The 23,119-nt window shown below is 37.5% G+C and overlaps 1 long non-coding RNA gene across 1 annotated transcript; it reads left to right on the forward strand.

The window, feature by feature from the left end:
- Window positions 1-289: 289 nt before the first annotated feature.
- On the forward strand, window positions 290-8,925 carry LOC105501370. Its single transcript, XR_001000182.1, has 4 exons — window positions 290-495; window positions 1,596-1,678; window positions 2,263-2,459; window positions 8,699-8,925. It is a non-coding gene; the product is annotated as an uncharacterized LOC105501370 (long non-coding RNA).
- Window positions 8,926-23,119: the final 14,194 nt, after the last annotated feature.

Here is a 23,119-nt window from a genome sequence, read left to right on the forward strand (position 1 = left end):
AAAAAAGAGGCACACAGGCATCCCTCTACATCCAGAGACCCTTACTGCTTCCAAAGGAATCCTCCCTAACACATCCACACTGCCAAAGCTAAAGAGTCTGTGTTTAGGGCCCCCAAATCCAAATTTTATATAGGCCTCTTTTCATCCCATCAGATATACTACTCTGTCTTGTCTGATAAGAGAAATAAGCCTAGACCAATGAAATTAAGTCCACTATGGAAGGAAAGGTGGCCCCTTTAAGAACATGGAATGGTCTGGAACCCTTGATTCTGCCCACTATGACAGCAGAAAGCAAAGGTCAGAGGGACTGGCCATAGGCACAAGTGAAGCTTTCTTGCCAATATTCGTTGAACTCACACTTCAAAAGTCATGGTTTTCTTTCTTTGTTTTATCATGGTTTTCTGTTTTATTATAAAGAAGATTGCAGAAAAGAGGAAGAGAAGGAGAGATGAAAGATCAAAAAAGAATATCTAAACAACAGAGGGCGAACACTGGGTCTGTCTTAATTTTCCTGTTTCTATCAGTTTGTCTTTTCATATGATACTTAACCTCTACTTACCCTCGATATTATTACCAATCTAAGAATCTCTACCCCTCAAAGGTGGTTGTGGGCATTAGACGAAAGTTAGTAGTAGTTCATGGTATATATTTCACAAACTATTTAATCTTTTTAAATGAAAGGGCAATGAATTATTTTATAGACTGCATCAAACTTCCTCATGTAAAAATAACTATCAAAGTGGCTACGCAAAAATACATTTGATTTCAAAATCACTCAATCAAAATGATCATGTCATAATATGTATATGCATAGACATACATACAATACATATTGTATATGTACATACTCTTAACTGGTGTGGCTACAATAGGTTCTGTGTAGATCTTGTTTTGATCCAATATTATATGCCTCATGTCTGTTTTAAATGCCAAATTCTTGCTTCAATGCCCATATTCCTGCAATTTAGTCTTTATTTATGTACTTACTCAGAGTATGGTCTTTAAGTACCAAGTCTTTATCAGTTGATTTCTATGAATTAGCTTCCCTCCAAAACCCTTTAGAATATGTTGTGGCTGTTTGACATTGCAGGTCTCTGTTTTCAACCTAAGTATTTGCTGCCTGAGTTATTTTTGTCTTCTGTGTTTCCTCTGGAGATATGTGTTTTTCAAACTATGACAATGGGAAGGGGGATTTAAATTTAATGCTTTTGGATGGAAAGATCACTTACTGCTTAGAGTGGTGGCTGAAATGTATCTTCAATTTGCACTTACTCTTCAGTGGGCCATTTGATACCCCTATATAGATAAATGATGATGGTGATGAAGATAGATAGATAGATAGATAGATAGATAGATAAACAATAGACAGAAAGATAGAAATAGAAAGAGACTTGTTATACGCTAAATATAATATATAAACATTTCCCCTGTAGCAATTATCTTTGTTTATTTGCCATTTCCAAAGATTAGTCCTGGAACTATCTTGATATTTAAATATTAGAATGTAGAATTAATGTGAGCTATTATATATTATATTTTAAATTTCCCTAAAATCATGGCTATTTCTTTTCTCCCCTCAAAAAACCAATGTGCAGAATCTCTGGAACTCATCCCTTCAGAGGTTCCTTCACAGAAGAACTGTATCTCCACTACCTCGGTTCTCTGGAATAAATTACAAGTAAGTTATCTTAAAAGGGATGTTAAAGCAGGTAAATACTAAAAAGAGAGAAAGCAGAATCTTATTTGGGAATAATTTTAGTAGATAGTTTTATGTATTTATCTTTTGGTAGAAGGTAGGGTTTCAGGGAACAGAACATAGAGATAACAATGTTTCTAACTGTGAATATCTACATAATTGTATTTATATTAGAGCAGAAGATTGCTTTTTTACACATTTCCTAAGAAAAAATGTCAGTACTAAAATTAATCTGTAAGATTTAAAAAATTGTACTTCATTTATTTAAGTATCATAGTAATTTCTCAGACATTCCAAGAAAGAACCACAGAAAATATTCCCTAACAAGAACCCTAGCTTGAGTGAGAAACAGAATAAAAGGAGAATTGTTTCATTCTTTCAGTTTTATCAGAATGCCATTATTTTATGTCTGCTATGTCAATCTAACATAACTTCTGAAAGACTTCATTTATTCGCTTCCCACAGAATATAGTCATAACATTCGATTTCATCATAACACGTAACAGCTTATGATTGACTTTTTAAAGTGTCCTATAATATTTATTTTATTTTTTCATTTAAAATAGCCTTATGATTCATGAGTCCAAAGAGGACAGTCTTTACAGCTATCCATCTTATAACTGATGTGGCTCTCAAGGAACAAAAAAACCTAAGCAAATTAAGGGAACAAACATTTATCAACCACGCAAATGAAGCCACTCTTTGTATGTATTATGCATCTCAATCTCTATATATGGTTATCAATGTAATAATTCAAGTAAAGGTAATATAATAAATACTAAGACCTCACTGTAGCAAAATGATATGATAGAATTATGTCAGGCAGAATTAGACAAACTTCAAGACAAATGTTCGGGAAGTTTAGTTTATATGACTCACTGTCACTACTATTTTATTTTGTAAAATGGGATTAGGAAATATGAACCAAATGTATAGTATATACAATACTTAATATGTATTAACATACTTATATATAAGTATGCATAATCTATATTTAAATTTGAATCTTTACAAGGAGATTTCAGATCAAATGAAAACTGATTAAATGCCATTAGACTGGTTAACCCAGAGATGAGACAGGTCCTATGTTTTTGAAGTCATTAAATTACCATAATTTAGCAATGCAACTGCTATTTTGTGTTTTAGTCCACTTAAATAATACATTAAATAGTACATTGCTCAAGCTTATGTTGAACACTAGCTAATTACTGATCACTAGCTATAAGACATGTTAACAAATAACATAGAATGCAAAGTATTTCCTTGTAGAAGTGTTTAAAAACAATCAGAAAACAGTGAAACAGATGATCAGCAGAAAGTTATCTTTATGAATTTTCTTGATAAGTGCAATGAATTATAGAAAATTGGAGCTAGTTCACCAAAAATGGGTAACTGGTATTTGTTAACATAATAAGTTGTGGTTCTTTTGAGAGGGTGATATCTTTGGTTGACCACATAGCAAAATAACATTCCCCCAAAAAACCACACTGTGAATTAATGAGTGACCTCACAGTGACAAATTAAGGAAACACAGATTAGTAGTTTTAAGGATTCTGATTATGCAGTCAGCTGTATGACAAAATGTCAGCTGTATGATTGAATAAAAACAGGTTTTTCTAATGTACTGAGTATATATTAGGAAACATATATCATCTATGAGGACAAGTGATGAAAAACAGAACTAAAAAAAGAACTTTCATGGGACACGTAAAATCATTAAGAGAATTAAATAAGAGAGAATGGCACTGAACTCATTGTGGGTCAATACATGTGGAAACTCAAAAAGAAAACCTCAGTAAGAAAAGAGGAAAGGGTGATATTAAGAATATACAGGGGAAACTGGCCGGGCTTAAATGTAGGTGGCTTCAGAATCAGTTTTGATCTGTGTATTAGTTCCCTATTGCTGCATAACAAATTATCAGACTTGGTAACTTATAAAAACACATATTTATTATCTCACAGTTTCTGTGCATCTCAGTCCATTTTGTGTTACTATAAAAAAACCTGGGGCTGAGTAATTTATAAAAATGGAAAGTTTATTTGTCTCATGGTTCTGCAGGCTGTAAAAGAAGCATGGTACCAGGATCTATTTCTGGTGAGGACTTTAGGCTGCTTCCACTCACGGTGGAAGGCAAAAAGGAGCTGGCATGTGCAGAGATCATACAGCAAGAGAGGATACAAGGAGGTTTCCAGGCTCTTTTTAACAATCAGCTCTCATGAGAACTAATAGAGGAAGAAATCACTTACTACTGAGAGAGTGGCTCCAAGCCATTCATAAGGAATCCACCACCATGATACACTAGGCTTCATCTCCACAACTGGGAATCACATTTCAACATGAGATTTTGGAGAGTCAAATACCCAGACTATAGCATTCTACCCCTGAACCCCCAAGTATCATGTCCTTCACACATGCAAAATACAATAATTTTATCCCAATAGTTCCCAAAAACTTTAACTTGTTCCAGCATCGACTCAGAAATCCAAAGTTAAAAGTCCTATCTGAGACTCAAGGCAATTTACTTACAACTGGGGGCCTGTATAATAATAATAAAAAAATAAGTTATTTAACTCCAAGGCACAGTGGTGGTACAGGCATTCAGTAAATATTCCCATTCCCAAAGGGAGAAATTGGCCAAAAGAAGGGGAATAAGCCCTACACAATTCCAAAACCCAGCAGAGCAGACATCAAATCTTAAAGCTCCAAAATAATCTACTTTGACTCCATGTCCTGCATCCTGGGCACACGGGTAAGCAGGGTGGGCTCTGAAGACCTCAAGAAGCCCCACTCCCATTGTTCTGCTAGGTGTACCCATGTGGCTGCTCTCATGGGTTACAGTCCAATGCTTACAGTTTTACTAGGCTGCAGTTGCACACTTCCAGGGGCTCTGTAATTCTGGAGTCTGGAGGGTGGTGGCGCTGCCCTAGTAGGCACCATTTGTGGGGGCTCCAACCCCTACCGCATTCTGAGCACCTGTGGATATAACACCATATGCATGCCACCAAGGCTTACAGCTTGCACCCACTGGAGCAGTAGCCTGAGCAGTACCTGGGGCCCTTTGAGCCACAGCTGGAGCTGAAGCAGTGGGGATGTAGGAAGGAACATCCTGACACAGCACAGGACAGCAGAACCTGGGCCTGGCTCCCAAAACCATTCTGTCTTCTTAGGCCTCTGGGCCTGTGATTGGGCCTTTTACCCATAGTCTTGACTATTAGCGCCTGGCTTCCATTTAGTCATAGTAATCTCTTTAGCAAGTGGTAGTTCCACAACATCCTTGGATTCCTCTCCTGAAAACACTCTTTTCCTCTCTATCACATGGCCAGGGAGCAAATTTTCTAGATTTTTACACTCTGTTTCCTTTCTAATCATAAACTTCAACTTTAGGTCATCCCTTTATTCCCAGATAATATTGTAAGTTGTTAAAAGTAGTCATGCCATTCTTGAATGCCTTGCTGCTTAGAAATTTCTTTCACCAGATACCCTAGGTCATCACTCTTAAGTTCAGCCTTCCACAAAGCCCTAGGGCATGGACACAATGCAGCCAAGTTCTTTGCTACAGTGTCACACTGACTTTTCTCCAGTTACCATTAAGTTGCTCATTTCCATTTGAGACCTCATCAGCATGGCCTTTACTGTCTATAATTCTATCAGCATTTTGCTCACAACCACAACCAATCTTTAGGAAGTTCCAAACTTTCACCTATCTCCCAGTCTTCTTCTGAGTGCTCCAAACTTTTCTAACTTCTGCCCATTAGCCAGTTCCCAAGCTGCTTTCACATTTTCAGGTATCTTTATAGCAATGCCCCACCCTTGGTACCAACTTTCTGTCTTGGTCTGTTTTTGTTTTGCTATAAAGGAATACCTAAAACTAGGTAATATTAAGAAAAGAGGTTTATTTGGCTCATGATTCTGCAGGCTAGATGACTGGGAGTCTGGCGAAAGCCTCAATCTGTTTCCACTAATGGCAGAAAATGAAGGGATGCTGGCATGTACATAAATCACATGGTGAAAAAGGAAGCAAGAGCAGGGAGGTGACAGGCTCTTTTTAACAGCCAGTGGTCATGGGAATTAATGGACTGAGAACTCACTACTGAGAGAATGGCACCAAATCATTCATGAGGAATCTGCCCTCATGACCCAAACACTTCCCACTAGGCCCCACCTCCCACACTGGGGATCAAATTTCAACATGAGATTTGGAGGGGTCAGTTATCCAAACTATAGCACCATGAGTCAGGAGTCTGAATATGGCTTATCTGGGTCCTCCACTCAGGGTCCTTCAATGCTGTGATCAAGGTGTCAGGCAGACTGCATTGTCATCTGGAATTTAGTTCCTCTCCCAAGCTCATGCATTTGTTGGGAGAATCCACTTCCTTGCAACTATAGAACTTCATTCTATTTCCTACCCCTTTCCTTGCTAGCTGTCATCTAAGGGCAACGTCAGTTCCTAGAGGCCACTTGCAGTTGCCACATGGCCCTCTGATAGACCCTCTCACAACATTGCAGTTTACCTCTTCAAGGCCAGCAGAAGAATGGCTAGCTCCATTCTGCTAGGATGGAGTCCTAAATAACAATGTACTCAAGAGAGTAACTATTGTATTGATATTCCCTATTATTTTCTCCATATTGGCCAGAAGCAAGTCACAGGTTCTTCCTATGCTCCAGAGAAGGGGTTTCTGCAATCAATGTAGCTCATTGAGGGTATCATTCAATATGTGTCCACATAATCAACAATTTACCCTTTAAAGAGGACTAAAATCGAATAGTTCAGCTTTTTTCCTGGAAGACAAGGTGAACAGGGAAAAAATGGTGACCCTTAAAGGTTATAGAAAACCTGGGACAGATAATCTTTTAAAACTGAATGAAACTAATTGAGGAATGTAACCTTTTCATTCATTCAACCAATTGGTTAAACCTACTGGTGCCTAGTATGTGCCAAGACCTGTGGTATTTAAACAATGATGAAAAACGTTATTGTCTTGACCTATGGAACTACATTACAGTGGAGGGAAACATACATTAAACAGGTCGATATGTATATAATTAAAAATTGTGATAAGTACTACAAAATAAAAGCTCAGAGGGTAGTGAGAGAGAATGACAAGGGTGATGCAATCACCTGTGGTGCAGTGTGTGTATCAGTATTACTCTTAATTATAGCCACCAAAAGAAAAGCAATAATGGTGCAAGAGGTGGATAAGAGACTCAAAAGAGAAGTGGGTCAGAGCAGTCAACAAGTCAGTCAAAAAGTAGTGGTAGTAATTTCCAAGAAGTAGGGGCAGGATTGGAGGTGGAAGAGGCAAAAAAAGACAAATAAGTGGTAGTAAGTAAGAGGTAAAATAAGACAAATAGGTGGTAGTAATTTCCAAGAAGTAGAGGCAGGATTGGAGGTGGAAGAGGCAAAATAAGACAAAAAGTTGAAGTGACATGGATATTGGTAAGGGAAAGATAGTGCCCAAGAAAGAGCGTGCCTAAAGTTCCTTAGGAAAAGCCATGGAAAAGGTTTATCTGTCTGCTAAGAAATTAAACTTTTCCCCAAGAAAGCTCTCACTGTACTTTTACTTCAAGGATACATGGTAACCAAGCTCAGCATTCTGTTAAAGCACATTGTTAAAGTTGCTCTCACTGAGTGTCTCAGTAATATGTTAGATATCAAATCCAAAACCCTATTTTAAGACTTCACCTTATCTGATCTCTCTATGGACATTTAACACTTAATGTTTCCTGAACACTTCCAGGGTAATACTCTCCTAGTGGTCTGCCTATCTCTCTGACTATAATTCCTTAAACTCCTTCTGAAACACCTTCTAACCTCTAATCAGAGGCAGTGCCTGCCACAAAGTGGTGGACAACAAATACATACATTTTAAATTTTTGAACCATTCTTGTATGAATGGAGAAGACAGCCAGTATAATGTTTTTCAGTAAACAAAAAATTCTCACCATTATCCTAAGCAAACTAATGCGGGAATATAAAAACAAATACCGCATGTTCTCACTTATAAGTGGGAGGTAAACAATGAGAACACATGGACACAAGGAGGAGAACAACAGACATTGGGGATCACTTTAGAGTGGAGAGTAGGAGAAGAGAGAAGATAAAAACCCCCCACCAATTGGGTACTATGCTTATTACCTGGGTGACAAAATAATCTGTACACTAAACCGCTGTAACACACAGTTTACCTATACAACAAACCTTCACATATAACCCTGAACTTAAAATTAAACTTAAAAAAATAAAATCTTCCATTCAGTTAAAAAAAATCTTAAAATAAAGGTCTACAGTATTCATATTTTCTCAGATCTGTTTTAAAATGACATTTTTAAATGTTCATGGACATGTTTCCTTATGGTCCTTGGAAAAGTGAATTTATGAATGGAGATTTTTAATTGTCAAAAAGTAACATGTTATGCTGGGGAAATTAAGTTTTAGCATGAACCTCTATCATAAAACAATTCTATGCCAAGACAAAACTCTGGTTATGTGACATAAATAATGTTATGATAACATATGCTGTGAAAACAATTAGTCATGTATTTTAAAATGTGTGCATATGATCATACAAAAAAGACAAATAGAATATTTCATAAATGCAACAAATTTAATTTTGTGTTAATACAGTACTAACATTCATAATTGTGCAATACTAGAGTGTGGAACTTGGTACTATAGTATAATAAAAAAAACAAATATTTGCTTTTCTTACGTAAATTTTATCCTGTAACGTTTGCTTTTTACTTTAGTATGGAAACTAGATTGCCCAATATCTAAACCAGTATGAAGGAACTATTTTACAAGTATTTAATGGTAATTTAAAAGCAGCCAGAAATTATTTTACTAAAATAAGATATTTTCACGTGTTGTTTTAAATCACTACAGATTTCTGAGAGTGATTAAATAGATTTCTAAAATAACTAAACATAAGCATATCTGAATGAGAATAAAAATTGTATTAAATGTCATTTAATTACATTTGATATTTTTCACTTATTTGCAGAGTTTTTCTACACCAGGAGTTCCAAAGTCAAGCTACATTCAAAGAGAGAAACAACACACTGGATACTCACGTTATGAAGAGTCAGACATTCCTTATAGGATAGAACATGTGCAATTGAAATCTAACTATTAAGTTTTCTGTGGAAAAAAACATATATGTGTACTATATGGCCATCTGATCATTTTAAAAGCATACTCAGAATACTTTAAGAAAACACCATGAGTATGGATTATCTATGCTCTAAACACTTTACTTCTCTTTCTGCGTTTATGCCATCACTTCTTATCTCTTTATACCTTGAACTTTTTCTTTCCCCCTTCTCTCACTCTATGACTCCTGAACAAAACTTTCATTTCCAATATCCAACTTCATTAACTAAGCAGGGATAGCAAATGTTTATTATCACCAAAATGCAGCATAACACTTGCATACTGGTTTATGACATGCATCTTTATAAAGTGCTTAGTGAAATGAATAAACGATTGATTGCAAATTGGTCAAAGAGAATACTGAGTACTTTATTAGTTACTGGCTAAAGCTAAGGAGTTACACAAAAGCATCATATCTAAATAAGGAATTTTATTTGAAATATGTAATTTCATTATGAATAAATTCCATAAAATAAACTAAGAATTGCTAAATGATTTCTGTAAACTGATTGGAGCTGTAGAATGATCCCATGACCTGGGCCCCTGACTCCTTCTTTCCTTTCTTCCTTCATTCCTTCTTCTCTTCCTTTATCCCTCCTTTATTTAAAGGGTACCCAGGGAGGAGCAAGATGGTGGAATACAAGCCTCCACCAATCACTGCACATCACCCCCAGCAAGGACACCAATTTAACAACTATCTACACAGAAAAAAACAACCATATAAGAACCAAAATTCAGGTAAACCCTCACAGTACCTGGTTTTAACTCCACATTACTGAAAGAAATACTAAAGAGATAGAAAAAAAAAAAAAACAAAAACGCACCTTGAATCACTGACACTACCTCTCCCTAATTCCCCAGCAGCAGTGTGGAGTGGAGCATCTCTGGGCATTGGGGAAGGGACAGCACAACAATTGTGAGGCATCAAATTCAGTGCTGTCCTGTTACAGCAGAAAGGAAAACAGAATAAAACTCAGCTGACACCCACCCACAGAGGGAGCATTTAAACCAGTCCTAGGCAGAGGGGAATCTTGGATCCCAATGGGTGGAACTTGAGTTCGTGCAGACCTTGCCACCCAGAGCCAAAGTGCTCTGGATTTCTAAGCAAACTTGATAGGCAGTCTAGGCCACGGGGACTACAACTCTTAAGTCCTAGTGCTGAACTGGGTCCAGAAACAGTGGTCTGAGGGTGCATGTGACCCACTGAGACATCAGTGGGAGCAGCTAAGGGAGTGCTGGCATCACCCCTCCCCTAAACTCTTGGCTGTACAGCTTTTGGCTCCAAAAGAGACTCCTTTCTTCCTCTTGAGGTGAAGAGAGGGAAGAATGTGGAGGACTTTGTCTTGCATTTTGGATACCAGCTCAGCCACAGCAGGATAGGGCACTGGTCAGAGTCATGAGGACCCTGTTCCAGGCCTTAGCTTCCAGGCAGCACTTCTAGACACACCCTGGGCCAGAAGGGAACCTGCTGCCTTGAAGGAAAGAACACAGTCCTGACAGCATTCATCACCTACTAACTGAAGAGCCCTTTGGCCCTGAATAACCAGTAGCAATACCCAGGTACTACATCAAGGGCCTTGAGCGAGATGCTAAGACTTGCTGGCTTCAGGTAAGACTACCATACTGCCAGCTGTGGTGGATACAGGGTGAAACTCTTTCTGCTTAAGAAAATCAGAGGGAATGTTGAGGGGACTTTATCTTGCACCTTGGGTATCAACATGGCCACAGTGGGGTAGAGCATCAAGTGGGTCTCTGATTCTAGGACTGACTCTTGGATATCATCTCTGTACCTGCCCTGGGCCAGAAAGGAATCTACTATCCTGAAGGGTGAGTCCAAGGCCAGGCGGCATTCATCATATGCTCACTGAAGAGCCCTGGGACCTTAGGACCCAGGGTCTCACTTGCAGTAGTCTGGCAGTACTCCCTATGGTCTGTGGTGGTGGTGGCTATAGAGTGAGGCCCCTCTGCCTTTGGAAAGGGAATGGAAGAGTTAGAGGGATTGCATCTTGTGGTATGATTGCCAGTTCAGTTGTAGTACAATAGAACACCAAGCAGACTTCTAAGTTTTTGACCCTAGGACCTGACTACTGATGGTACTTTTGGACCCACCTGGAGCCTGGCGGTTCTTGCTGCCCTGAACGGAAGGAGACAGGACTGGGTGGCTTTGCCACCTGCTGATTGCAGAGCCCCTTGAAAAAACATAGGCAGTAGCCAGGGAGTAATGATAGCAGGCCTTGGGGGAGACGCAGTGCTGTACTGGCTTCAGGTCTGAACCCAGAGCAGTCAGAGTGGTGGTGGCCACAGGGGTGCTTGCATCACTCCACTCCCACCTTTGGGTGGCTCAGAACATAGAGAGGGAGACACTCTGTACATTTGGGAGAAAGTAAGGGAAGCGTACAAGATTCTCTGCCTGGTAATCCAGAAAATTCTCCTGGATCTTCTCCAAGACTAATAAGGCAGTATCTAGGAGTGTGCAAGAACCACTGAGCTTGGTTGGGGTGCTCTCTGAAGCAGATACAGCTTAGTTCACAACACCCAAGTCCTTTGTGGAAAAGGTGGGAGCATGTATTTACTCCCTAAACTTTTGGAGAATGAACCAAATGGACCAAATGGACCACTCTCATTCCTGAATCACTCATTCTCTCTATTTCTCCCTGTCTCTTAATTTCCATACTTTCTCACTATATCTAGTCTTCCAGCACCTCTTTTCCTTTTTATCTCTTCCCTTCCTGGCAAACTTTCTGAGTACAGTCTTTCTTATGAAGAGCCCTAGAGTAATGATCAAGTCTTAAGACTCCTATGGGGTTTTGCAAATTTCCCAGGCCTGGAGTGTTGAATGTAGCATTTGCTTAGAGTCTATGGATGGAGAAGTGGGGTAGAAAATATACGGGACTTCTAGTCTAGGCTGAAATGGAGCTAGTTCTTCTTTACAATATCTAAATTTGAACACATTTCTTCACCAAAATTAATATATTGTCCTTCTGTGTTAAAAAAACAAACAAACAACAACAAAAACAAACTCTCCTGGATCTAAGATGCATCACAAAGTGTCCTACACTAATCTGTCAACTATGGGTCCTGTTCTTCAGCCATCTCTCCTTAATTCCCTGGTGTGGAAAAGAGGAAATTAAGAAAAGAAAAAAGAGAAAAAGAAATTGTTAAGTGCTCACCAGTCACTGTCCCTTCTACTTCCTAATAGATCTCAAATATGTCCCTCTTCCTACCATTATCTCTATTCATTCTGACACTATCATCGTCTGAAACACCACCATCTTTTCCCTGGACAATTGTAACTGACACCCAATTGGTCTCCCATATATTACAATTGCCTCAGTCCAATCCTTTTGCCACAGTACAGCTAGGGTAATATTTTAATATACACACCTAGTCTTCTTATATTTCTCCTTAAAACTCTTCAATAGTTTCCAATTACCTTAGAATAAAATTTCAAGTTCTCACCATGGATCACAAGGCACTCTAAGACCCCAAGATATCAGGTCTCTGTCACTCTGTCTTTCTGTCTCTTTCTATCTAGATTTACATCTATATCTACATCTACATCATGTATGTGTTTGCATGTTACTGTGTAATATTTATAAGAATACTACTATGATGTAAGTACAAAATACTTTATATGCAATCTTACGCTATCCTCCCATCACTATGAGGTAGGTACTATTATTTTTCCCATGTACAAATGAGGAAATCGAGGCTTTAAGTAGTTTATTAACTTGTGCAAACCCACATAATTAGTGTCAGAGCCCAGGATTCAAACACAATCAGCCTGATTCAAAACTATGTAACTAGGAACAATATATTTTTTCCAATTTCTTCACTTACCACTCTCCATCTTGCTATGTGCTCTAGTCATACTTGACTTTCGGTTTCTCTTTTAGGGCCTTCCGACATGTTGTTCTCTCTGCCTGGATAACCTGATCAGAAATAAGTCCTTGGAATTCAGACATTTCTATGGAAGATGTGGCTATCTCAGAGAAAACACCTCTAAGTTAGGCTTAGAGATTTTTAACCATGAAAGAGTTCCTAGTTGGTTGAAAGTTTTCTGTGAATGTCACATAGTCCAGAATAGAAACAACAAGCTTCCAGTTGTTGAAAGATTCCTTTATTCATACTGAGAATCATGTAGGGCCAGACCCTGGGTGGTAGGACTTCTGTAGGTGTTTAATACAACACAAGATCAGGCTCTAACTGACTCTTATCAGTCTAAGCAGGAATAGACATTGAGTGTTCAGAGTCTTAGCCTCTTGATGCTGAGGCTGGCCTAAGAACAGGGCCTGGGTGGTTAGAGATTTTGTTTGTATGCACTGAAAACTTCATAAATTGTGAAGAGGCTGCTATTTTAAGTGCTAGAGTCAGAGTAGGAGAAGACTGAGGATGGTCAAAGGCGTAGTTATATATAGGAGATAATCTAGCACAGTGGTTAACAACTTAAACTGTAGTGAGCCTGCTGCATTGAAATTCCAGATTCCACACTTCCTAGCTGTGGGACATTGGTCAAGTGACTTATCCTTTATCTCTGTTTCATCTTCTCTAAAGTGAGAATAACAGTATGTACTCCATAGGGCTGTCATAAGGATTAAATAAGACATGTAAAGCACTTGAAACAGTGCCCAGCAAATAGTGATTAGTCAAGAAATCATAACTATTATCTGTTATAGCCTAGTACAGGAATAAGGCTAAAGTGGACAAAGGTTTCTTCTGTAGGTGCTCTCTGCACTCCAAGAAACAAATCTCATGTTTGAACTTATAGTCTATGTTTGAATATACCTTTCTTATCTGACTTTTCCAAACTTTGCCCTATATATATACATATTTGAAATATATATATATTTAGAGAGAGAGAGAGAGAGAATTTATTCTTTCCAATCCTGTCTACTCCTCTGATGTACGCCACCTGGACTGCCTGATCTAACCACCTAATTACAATCAGGTCTGTTTGTTGACTCCTACATCTATCTCATAGTGACAATGGTAATTTTGATTTTAATTGCTTCCTGCTAAGCTCAAAGATGTTTGGTTTCCCTTTCTGACACTGCCAAGCAAGAATCAAAAGTCCTTATATCCTTTGCTTCTTACAAGTAGAGGAGAGTGACAAAAGGTAGTAGCAAAGATGACAATATGCTAAGATGGTAAGTACTCCCATAAATAGGTTCTTCTCCACCAGGAGACAATCTTTTTACTGAACTCTTAAAAATGAAATATTCCACTTGGCTTTACTCTTCTAACTAGAAGTCACTAGCAGCTAAGATTGTAAGTTTATACACAATAACTTTTCTTTTAGAATGGCCTTGATATAGCTACAATATTATAGTCTTGCATACAAAGTTGTTCAAGCTGTTTTCTGAAGGAACATTCATCCCTTCTGAGATTTTTAACAGTTTCAGAGGAATTTTCCCTCTTTCTTCTACTGCTAAGCTTTTAGTTTAATAGATGTTTTCAGCATATTGTATATTTAGTTATGACTGGCCTAGTATTGGTGTCCAAAGTTTGTGCTTTTATATCATCTGGTTGGGATACTGTCACAGTAAGAATGTTTTGTTAGGAATTATCCCATTTCCTTGATCACAAAGTTTTTGCTACTGACACCTGTAATTTAGAGACTTGGTAGGATTGGGTAAGTGCCTGGCTGGGAATTTCATTAAACTGGAAAAGGACATGAGTATAGTAGAATTTTTTTCTCATATGACCTCAAAAAAGATGTTAAGGCCAAGAGAAGCCAGAAGATATGATAGGACCAAGAAGAAAGATGAGGTCAAGTTTTCAGTTTCTGTCTCTAAAGTGAAGGGGTTAGATTAGATGACCTCTCAGTTCCCTTCCAGAAATGATATTGCATCATCCGAATCCTGGATGATGAGCCAAGATAAGAAGCCTAGGTCCAGAAAGTGGGTCAGATCTAGGAGGACAATTAGCAGAGACCAGAAACCGAGGCTTGCTGACTGGAACAAAATCCTAGACCAAAGTCAAGGCCACAAAAGGTTGCTATGTAATTATGGGATCTGTGTGATAGGCATAGGGATCAGCAGCAAGAGAGAAGGCTGGTACTGTGCCAAACTCCTTTACATGTAGGAGCTTTCCACAGGTTTCCTGCCCAGAGTAACACAATAGTTTTCAACATGTGTGCAAGGCTTGAATCTATAGGACAAAAATAGGAGTGACTATTTGAAGTAATGGACTAGGGGAGGAGGGAAAAAGTACTTCTAGATAATGACCATCAGAGCAATTATTTTTGTCAGGAGTTGAGGAAGAGATCAAAAGAAACACTCCTAGTTCCAGTAAGTGGCAAAGGAAGACCTTGAATTCAGATCTGACTCTAATGTCAGTGCTCTTAACTATTGTATTAGTTACCTGAGGCTGCCATAACAAATTACCACAAATTGGGTTACACAAAACAGTAGCTATTTATTCTCTCACGGTTCTGGAGGCCAGAAGTTTTAAATCAAAGTGTCAGCAGGGTCTTGCTCCCTCCAGAGGCTGTAGGGGAAAATCCATTCCTTACCTCTTCCAGTTTCTGATGGCTTTGGTATTACTTGGCTTATAGCCACATCACTGTGATCTCTGCCTCCCTTTTCACGTCACCTTCTCCTCTATGTCTCCTCTTCTGCCTGTATCTTAACATATAAGCAAGATCGTTATTTAACTTAATGACATATTTTGTCACATAAGTAATGTTCACAGATCCCAGGAATGAGAGCATGGACATATCTTTTTGAGAATCACCATTCAGTCTACTATAATTCCTATGATGAAATTTTTTTCTATTCAGCTTCTTTCGTTCTCAGACATTGGCATTTTAGCAGGCACTGTTAATTTCATAACAAATATCCCTTTAATCTTTGATAACAGAATCCAAATTTTGTTTGAAATATCTAAGCTTGTTCCTTTTTTACAGCCTCCATTGCCACTAGTTCTGGTCAATGAGATTGAAGGGGAAGTGTGATAGTGAGAGGATTTCAGGAAAGTTTTTGCTTTCCTGATAAGATGAGATGGACTTACCCTTTAAGTCCCTGGTCCTTCCACTACATTCAGCAATTCCACTCCTGAGTATATATCAAAAAAAAAAGAGGAAAACTTACATTCACACAAAAACCTGCACTGTATATAAATAGAAGATTTCTTTGTAATGGCCAAAAACTGGAAAGAAGCCACTTTTCCTTCAACTAGTGAATGGATAAACAAACCATGATACATCCATACAATGTAACACTGCTCAGCAATAAAAAGAATGAGCTATACATACATGCAACAACCTGAATGGATCCCCAAGGATTATGCTAAGTGAAAAAAAGACAATCCCCAAAGGTTCCATAATTTAACTCCATTTTTATAATACTTTGAAATGACTAAATTTTAGACAAAGAGGACAGATTAGTGGTTGTCAGAGATTGAGTTAGGGAGGTGGGAGAAAAGTAGGTGTGGTTACAAAAGGACAACAAAACGGATCCTTGTAGTGATGAAATTGTTCTGTATCTTGACTGTGGTAGTGGATACATGAACTTACACATATAACATTTTATAGAACAAATACACACACACAACTACAAATAAAACTAGGGAAATTGGAATAACACGGGTGAATTGTGTCAATGTCAATCTGATTGTAATACTGAAAGGTCAATCTGATTGTAATACTGAACTAAAGTTCTACAAGATGTTCCACTGGGGGAAACTGGGCAAATGGTACATGGAATATTTCTGTATTATGTCTTACAACTGCATGTGAATCCACATTATCTCAGTAAAAATTCAATAAAAATTAAATGTCAAGATGATGATATATTTATGGAATACTAAGGAATACAACAGGAGGAAGTCCCTAAATTTTCCTTAAATATGCAAAGGCAGAAAGACTGCATGGAAGAAATACTTAAGCTAAGTCTTGAAGAATGAGTAGAAGCATTCTGGATAGATGGGGGATGGATGGGCGATAAACCAGGAAGAGGGACCAGCAGGCAAAGAGATATAAGAGAACATGGTGTACTGAGGGAACTGCAAGTAATTCAAGTATGGCTGAAGCACAAAGTTCATATGCAAGAAATATCTCTTTTTCTCCAATGTTCTCCTTTAGTAGTAGTCAAAAGAGATTTCTGACATTCAACCCTATGATACACAGGAATCAAAAGGAATCCACAGCCCCTTGTGCTCCAGGAATTAGGAGGGAGCCATCCCCTGTTCCCTTGTCTTGATCTTTATATTACATGAATGAAGAACTGGCCTCATAGCTTTCTGTGTTCCTTGCAGGACCCCCATCTCTCTCTCCCCCAACCCCCACACTCATAGTTTCACAACCATTACCTGCTTTGATAGTATTAGAATTATATAATTATGTCCTTTATCTCTGTTTACTTCAGTCAACTAAAGAAGTCTAGACATCCCAAATTCCTACACTTTATTCCCCATGCAACTCTGCACATTATTTTTTGACCCTATTTCCCATCCTTCCCCATTTCCTGAAACTCTCCTGTAGTGTCTACTAGAACTTACAGTCCATCACCAGAAAAAGTATTTATATCCTCAACCTCTTTTCTAAATATTCCTTTCACCTACTTGCTCTAAGAACTCTAGTTTTCCAATGAAGACACTGCTTCCCCTAAAGCCCAAATGGCAACTGCTTTGTTTCCCATACTCCTCAAATCAATGGTCCTAAAGTTGGGTTAGACATCCTATTTGCACCTCATTACCACTTCCAAGCCATTATCCTTCTGTCTTCCTTAAAGGTCCCCCAGCTTTGAATTTTAAGTCATTCAGTCATTTAGTTGTTCATTCATAAAGCAATCATGTATTGAACACTCTACTATGTGCCAGTGATTATTCTAAGGGTTAGGGATACAATGATAAAACTGGACAAAATTCCCTGTCCACATGGAGCTTATATTTTACTATTCCTTATAATTAAGTTATACTACTCATTACTTGAGGAGTTTAAATTCTGGCCTAGTGACTGTCATAATACTTGATGATAAATATATATTAATAAATTTTCAGATTTATTGTGTTCTCATGTCCTCGATCTCCTCTCTTCCAGGGAGCTGTCTACCACTTTTCCTCAGCCACTCTTATATTCATTCTCTGTCTATAATCTCAATTTTAAGCATTCCACTATCTAATCAGCGCCTTTCTTCTCTCCATCACACTGCTTTTAGCACCCTGACTTTTATAATTCTTCAACCTTTACAAGATACGCATTCTTTGGACCCTATCAGCTTTTTACAGTTCCTTATCATTCTCATGTCCCCTTTCCCCTCTACCTAATGCAAATTCCATAATCATTCCCTGGTATATATGTCCTGAATATTCTTGCCTTTTTCTTGCTTGAGTTCAGGGGCCAAAACCAAAGCCTGCTTAAAGCCAATCCTTTCTCTACTTTAATCAACCTCCATACAGGTGAAGGTGATTTTAAAAAAAGCATACAACCACACTTATTGGTCTTAGTTAAATTCTTGACCACGAACCTCATCTGTGCTCTTATTGCTACCTAGCAATCATACTAAATCTCTCTAGTCTAGTCATGTTGTTTCTCACTTAGATGTCTATTTCACACCTTCTCTTCCTAAAATCTCTAATATTTCCTATCTCTCTTCATTCGATCTGATACCCTTACTTACTACTTCACTGAGGAAATTAAAGCAATCCAAACAAAACTTTGAACTGCACAAAAGTATAACTTAAAAGAAAAGAGGAAATGCTTCTCTTTTTACAAGTATTCCTGCTAATTCCAGAAACACCCAATCAATTAATAGATCTAAGCAAAAATTATCAAAGGCTGCTAACATCCCAACAAGGGAAACAACTGGACATTATGTGTCTCTTGATAGAAGTATACAACACCATTTATAAAGTATTCTTGCAAACATTATACCCAGATCTCATCAAGCCTCTGAATGAGGAATTACAGAGAACAGAAGAACATGTTAAAAGTCACCATGGGGATGCAATCAGCAAAATACAGACTGTGGGAGACTCTACAGGAAAAACAGTTCAGTTTTATCAAGAAATAAACTGAGTAATGTAGATGAAAAGAGCATCTATAAATTGAAAGTGACATAAGAGACACATCAATCAATCACAATACATGGTCTTTATGTGGACCACAATTCAAACAAACATTATAAAAAGACAACTGGGGAATTTGGAACATGGATGGGATATATTATAATATTAAGGAATTATTGTTAATATTTTAGGTATGGTGATGTGGTTATATCTTTTAAAGCACCATCTTTCAGAGGCATATAATAAAATACTTAGAGTTGTAATAATATGATACATGAGATTTACTTCAAAATAATCTGGGGAAGGGAAAGCGTGTAGATGGGGCTATAGAACAAAACAATACAGGTCATGAAGAGATAGTTGTTAAAGTTGGGTGATGAGAGCATGAAGGTTCATTAATCTACTAGGTTCATTAATCTATTCTCTCTACTTTCATAAATTTTTGGAACTTCCATAATGATGAATTTCTTAAAGCAGAGATTTTTCTATGAGCATCAGAAGATAACTTCCAACTGACGTAACTTCAAGAATGCACACATATCCTGCCTCTGCTCTTGTCATTATCCATACTCCTAAGTAAGGTCGACTCCTTCATTTGTGCACCAGAACACATACCTTCTCCCTATTCAAAGATGCCATTTCAGTAATTCTTTTCTTACCTGCCTTATTAATTTCCCCTTCTCTACTGGATCAGTTCCATTCAGCATAGAAATGTGCTATAATTTCTCACATTAAAAAAAAAATGTCTATTGATGTCCCTGTAGTCCCCTCGAGCTATTGCCCAATTTCTCTGCCTCTTTTAGAAGAAGATTCCTCAAAGGAGTTTTCTTGATTTCTAGTTTCCAATTCCATTTATCTCATTCTTTACAGAACTCATTACAGCTAGGCTTTTACACCTACCACTCCACTGAAATTGCTCTTGTCAAGGTCACCAATGACCTCAACGTTGCAAAATCCAGTGGTCAATTCTCAGTCCCTATCTTATTTGAACCATTAGTAGCATTCCATGCAGCTGCTCATGTTCTTCTCAAAACACTGTCTTCATTAGGCTTCCAAAACACCATACTCTTCTAGTTTTCCTCCTACCTTATTGTTCTCTTCTTCTCAGTGTTATTTGCTGGTTTATCATTATTTTTATGATTTCTAACAATTCTCCAGAGTTCAGTCCTTCTTTTCTAAATATACACTCTTTCTTGATGATCTCCAAATTTTGTATTTCTATCCTGGACTTCTCCCCTGAAATCCAACTCCACTTGAATATTTAACAAACATCATGAACTTAGATCCACAGCTGAACTCACTAAAAATTTGCTCCGTTTTTATAGACTTCCACCTTTCAGATGGCAGCAACTCCATCCTTCCACTTGCTCAGGTTGAAAACTTTGGAGTCATCCCTGACTTTTCTCTTTACCTCTACTCCACATCCAACCTACCAGTGAAATGCTAAATAGAATTTTTCAAGTCACAATGAAAAGGCACTAAACTGAAATGGGAAAGACACTAGATCATTAACCAACTACTCCCAGCAAAGAGAAGTCCAGGACCAGATGCCTTCAACGGGTGAATTCTACCAAACATCTAAAAAAAGAATTAACACCAATCCTTCTCATACTTTCGAAAATTAGAAGAGGAGGAAATACTTCCAAATTCATTTTATGAGGTTAGCATTACCCTGATACCAGAGACATACAAAGATACTTCAAGAAAAGAAAACTGCAGAGCAATTAATCCTTGATTAACAAAGAGGCAAAAGCTCACAACAAAATACTAGCAAACCAAATTCAATAGCATATTAAAAGTATCCTACACCAAAACTAAGTGGGATTCATCCCTCATATGCAAGAATGGTTGAATATATGCAAATCACTTAATGTAATATAACACATTAACATAAGTATAAAAAACACATTATAATCTCAATAGAAGCAGGAAAAGCATTTGACGGAATTCAACACCCATTGAGAATTTAAAAAAAACTCAACAGATCAGTTATAGAAGAAATTTACCTTGACATAACCTCATATCTAGAAAATTATAAAGATTCCACAAAACAATTGTTCAAACTAATAAACTGATTCAGTAAAGTTGTAGGATACAGATTTAACATACAAAAACAGTTGTGTTTGTATACAGTAACAATGAATTATTAGAAAAGGAAATAATTCCAATTACGATAGCATCTAAAATAATAAAATACTTGAATATAAACTTAAAGTAGGTGAAAGACTTCTAAACTGAAAACTTCAAAACACTAATGAAAAAATTAAAGACATAAATACATAGAAAGACATCCTATGTTCATGAGTTGGAAAACTTAATATTGTTAAAATGTTCATGCTACCCAAAGAGATCTATGGATTCAATGCAATCCCTATCAAAATTCCAATGACATTTTTTACACAAATAAAAAATACAATCCTAAAATTCATATGGAACCACAAAAAGAACCCAAAAGGCCAAAGCAATCTTGAGAAACGACAAAGCTGGAGGCATTACATTTCCTGACTTCAATATATATTACAAAGCTATAGTAATGAAAACAATATGCACTGGCATAAAATCAGACATACAGACCAATGGAACAGAATAGACATCGTAGAAATAAAACCATGCATATACAACCAACTGACCTTCAATAAGGATGCCATGAATACACAATGGGAAAATGATAATCTCTTCAAGAAGAGGTGTTGGGAAAACTAGATATACACATGCAAAATAATGAAACTGATCATTTCTTTATGTCATACACAAAAATCAACTATAAATGAATTAAAGATTTAAACATAAGACTTAAAACTGTAAAACTCCTATGAGAAAACATATGAGAAAAGCTTTATGATATTTGTCTTGGCATTTATTTCTTGAATATGAGACAAAAAGCAGAAGCAACAACAAAAGCCAAGATAGACGAGTGGGACTACATCAAACTAAAAAGCTTCTACACAGCAAAGGAAACAGTCCACAGAGTGAAGTGACAAACTATGGAATGAGAGAAAATATTTCCAGATCTGATAAGGATTTAATATCCAAAATATATAACAAACTCTTACAAATAAAAAGCAAACAAAACAAAGCAAAAGAACCAAATAACCCAATTAAAAAATAGGCAAAGGACTTGAATAGACATTTCTCCACAGAAGATATACATATGGCCAATAAATGTATGAAATGATGCTTGATATCCTTAGTTATCAGGAAATGCGTATCAAAACCACAGTAAGAAGTAACATCACATCTGTTAGAATGTTTACTATTAAAAAATAAAAACACAACAAATGTTGGCAAGTCTTGTACATTGCTGGTGGGAATGTGTATTGGTATGGCCATTATGGAAAAAGTATGGAAGTTCCTTTAAAAACTAAAAATAGAGCTACCATATAATGCAGCAACCCCACTTCTGGGTATATATCCAAAAGAATTGAAATAAGGATCTCCAAGAGACACCTGCACTCCCATGTTCACTGAAACATTATTCATAGTAGCCAAGAAATGGAAACAAGCTACATTTCTACCCACAAATGAATGGATAAAGAAAATGTGGTATATACACACAAAAGAATACTATTCAACCTTGAATACAAAGGACATCCTGCCACTTGGATTAATATGGATGAAGTTGGAGGACATTATACTAAAAGGAATAAACTAGTCACAGAAGGATAAATTTTGCATGATTTCACTTAAAGGCAGTATCTAAAATACTCAAACTCAGTGGGAGGTAGAGTAAGATGGCCAAATAGAAAACTCCAGTAGTCATCCTCCCTGTGGGAACACCAAATGCAACAACTACCCACACAAAAAAGTACCTTCATTAGAACCAAAAATCAGGTAAGCGATCACAGAACTAGATTTAACTTCATATCACTGAAAGAGGCACTGAAGAAGGTAGGAAAAGCAGTCTTCAATTTCCAATGCCACCACTCCTCCTCACCAGGGCAGTGGCAGAGTGGTGCAAAGAGAGAACCTGTGTGCTTTTGGGAGGCAGAGTGCAAAGACTGTGAGACTTTGCATTAGAACTCAGTGCTCTCCTGCCACAGTGAAAAGCGACATCCGGCAGAACTCAGCTGGTACCCAAAGAGGGAATATTTAGACTAGCTCTAGCCAGAAGGCCATCCCAGTACTTGCAACCTGGGTTCCAGAAAGCCTTGCCACTGTGGGCCAAAGTGCTCTGTGGATCTAAATAAACTTGAAAGGCAGTCTAGGCCATAAAGACTGCAATTCCTATGCAAGTACTCCTGCTGTGCTAGGCTCAGAGTTAGTG

This window comes from Colobus angolensis, unplaced genomic scaffold, assembly GCF_000951035.1.
Source record: "Colobus angolensis palliatus isolate OR3802 unplaced genomic scaffold, Cang.pa_1.0 Scaffold705, whole genome shotgun sequence".
In the NCBI taxonomy this organism is placed as follows: Eukaryota; Metazoa; Chordata; class Mammalia; order Primates; family Cercopithecidae; genus Colobus; species Colobus angolensis.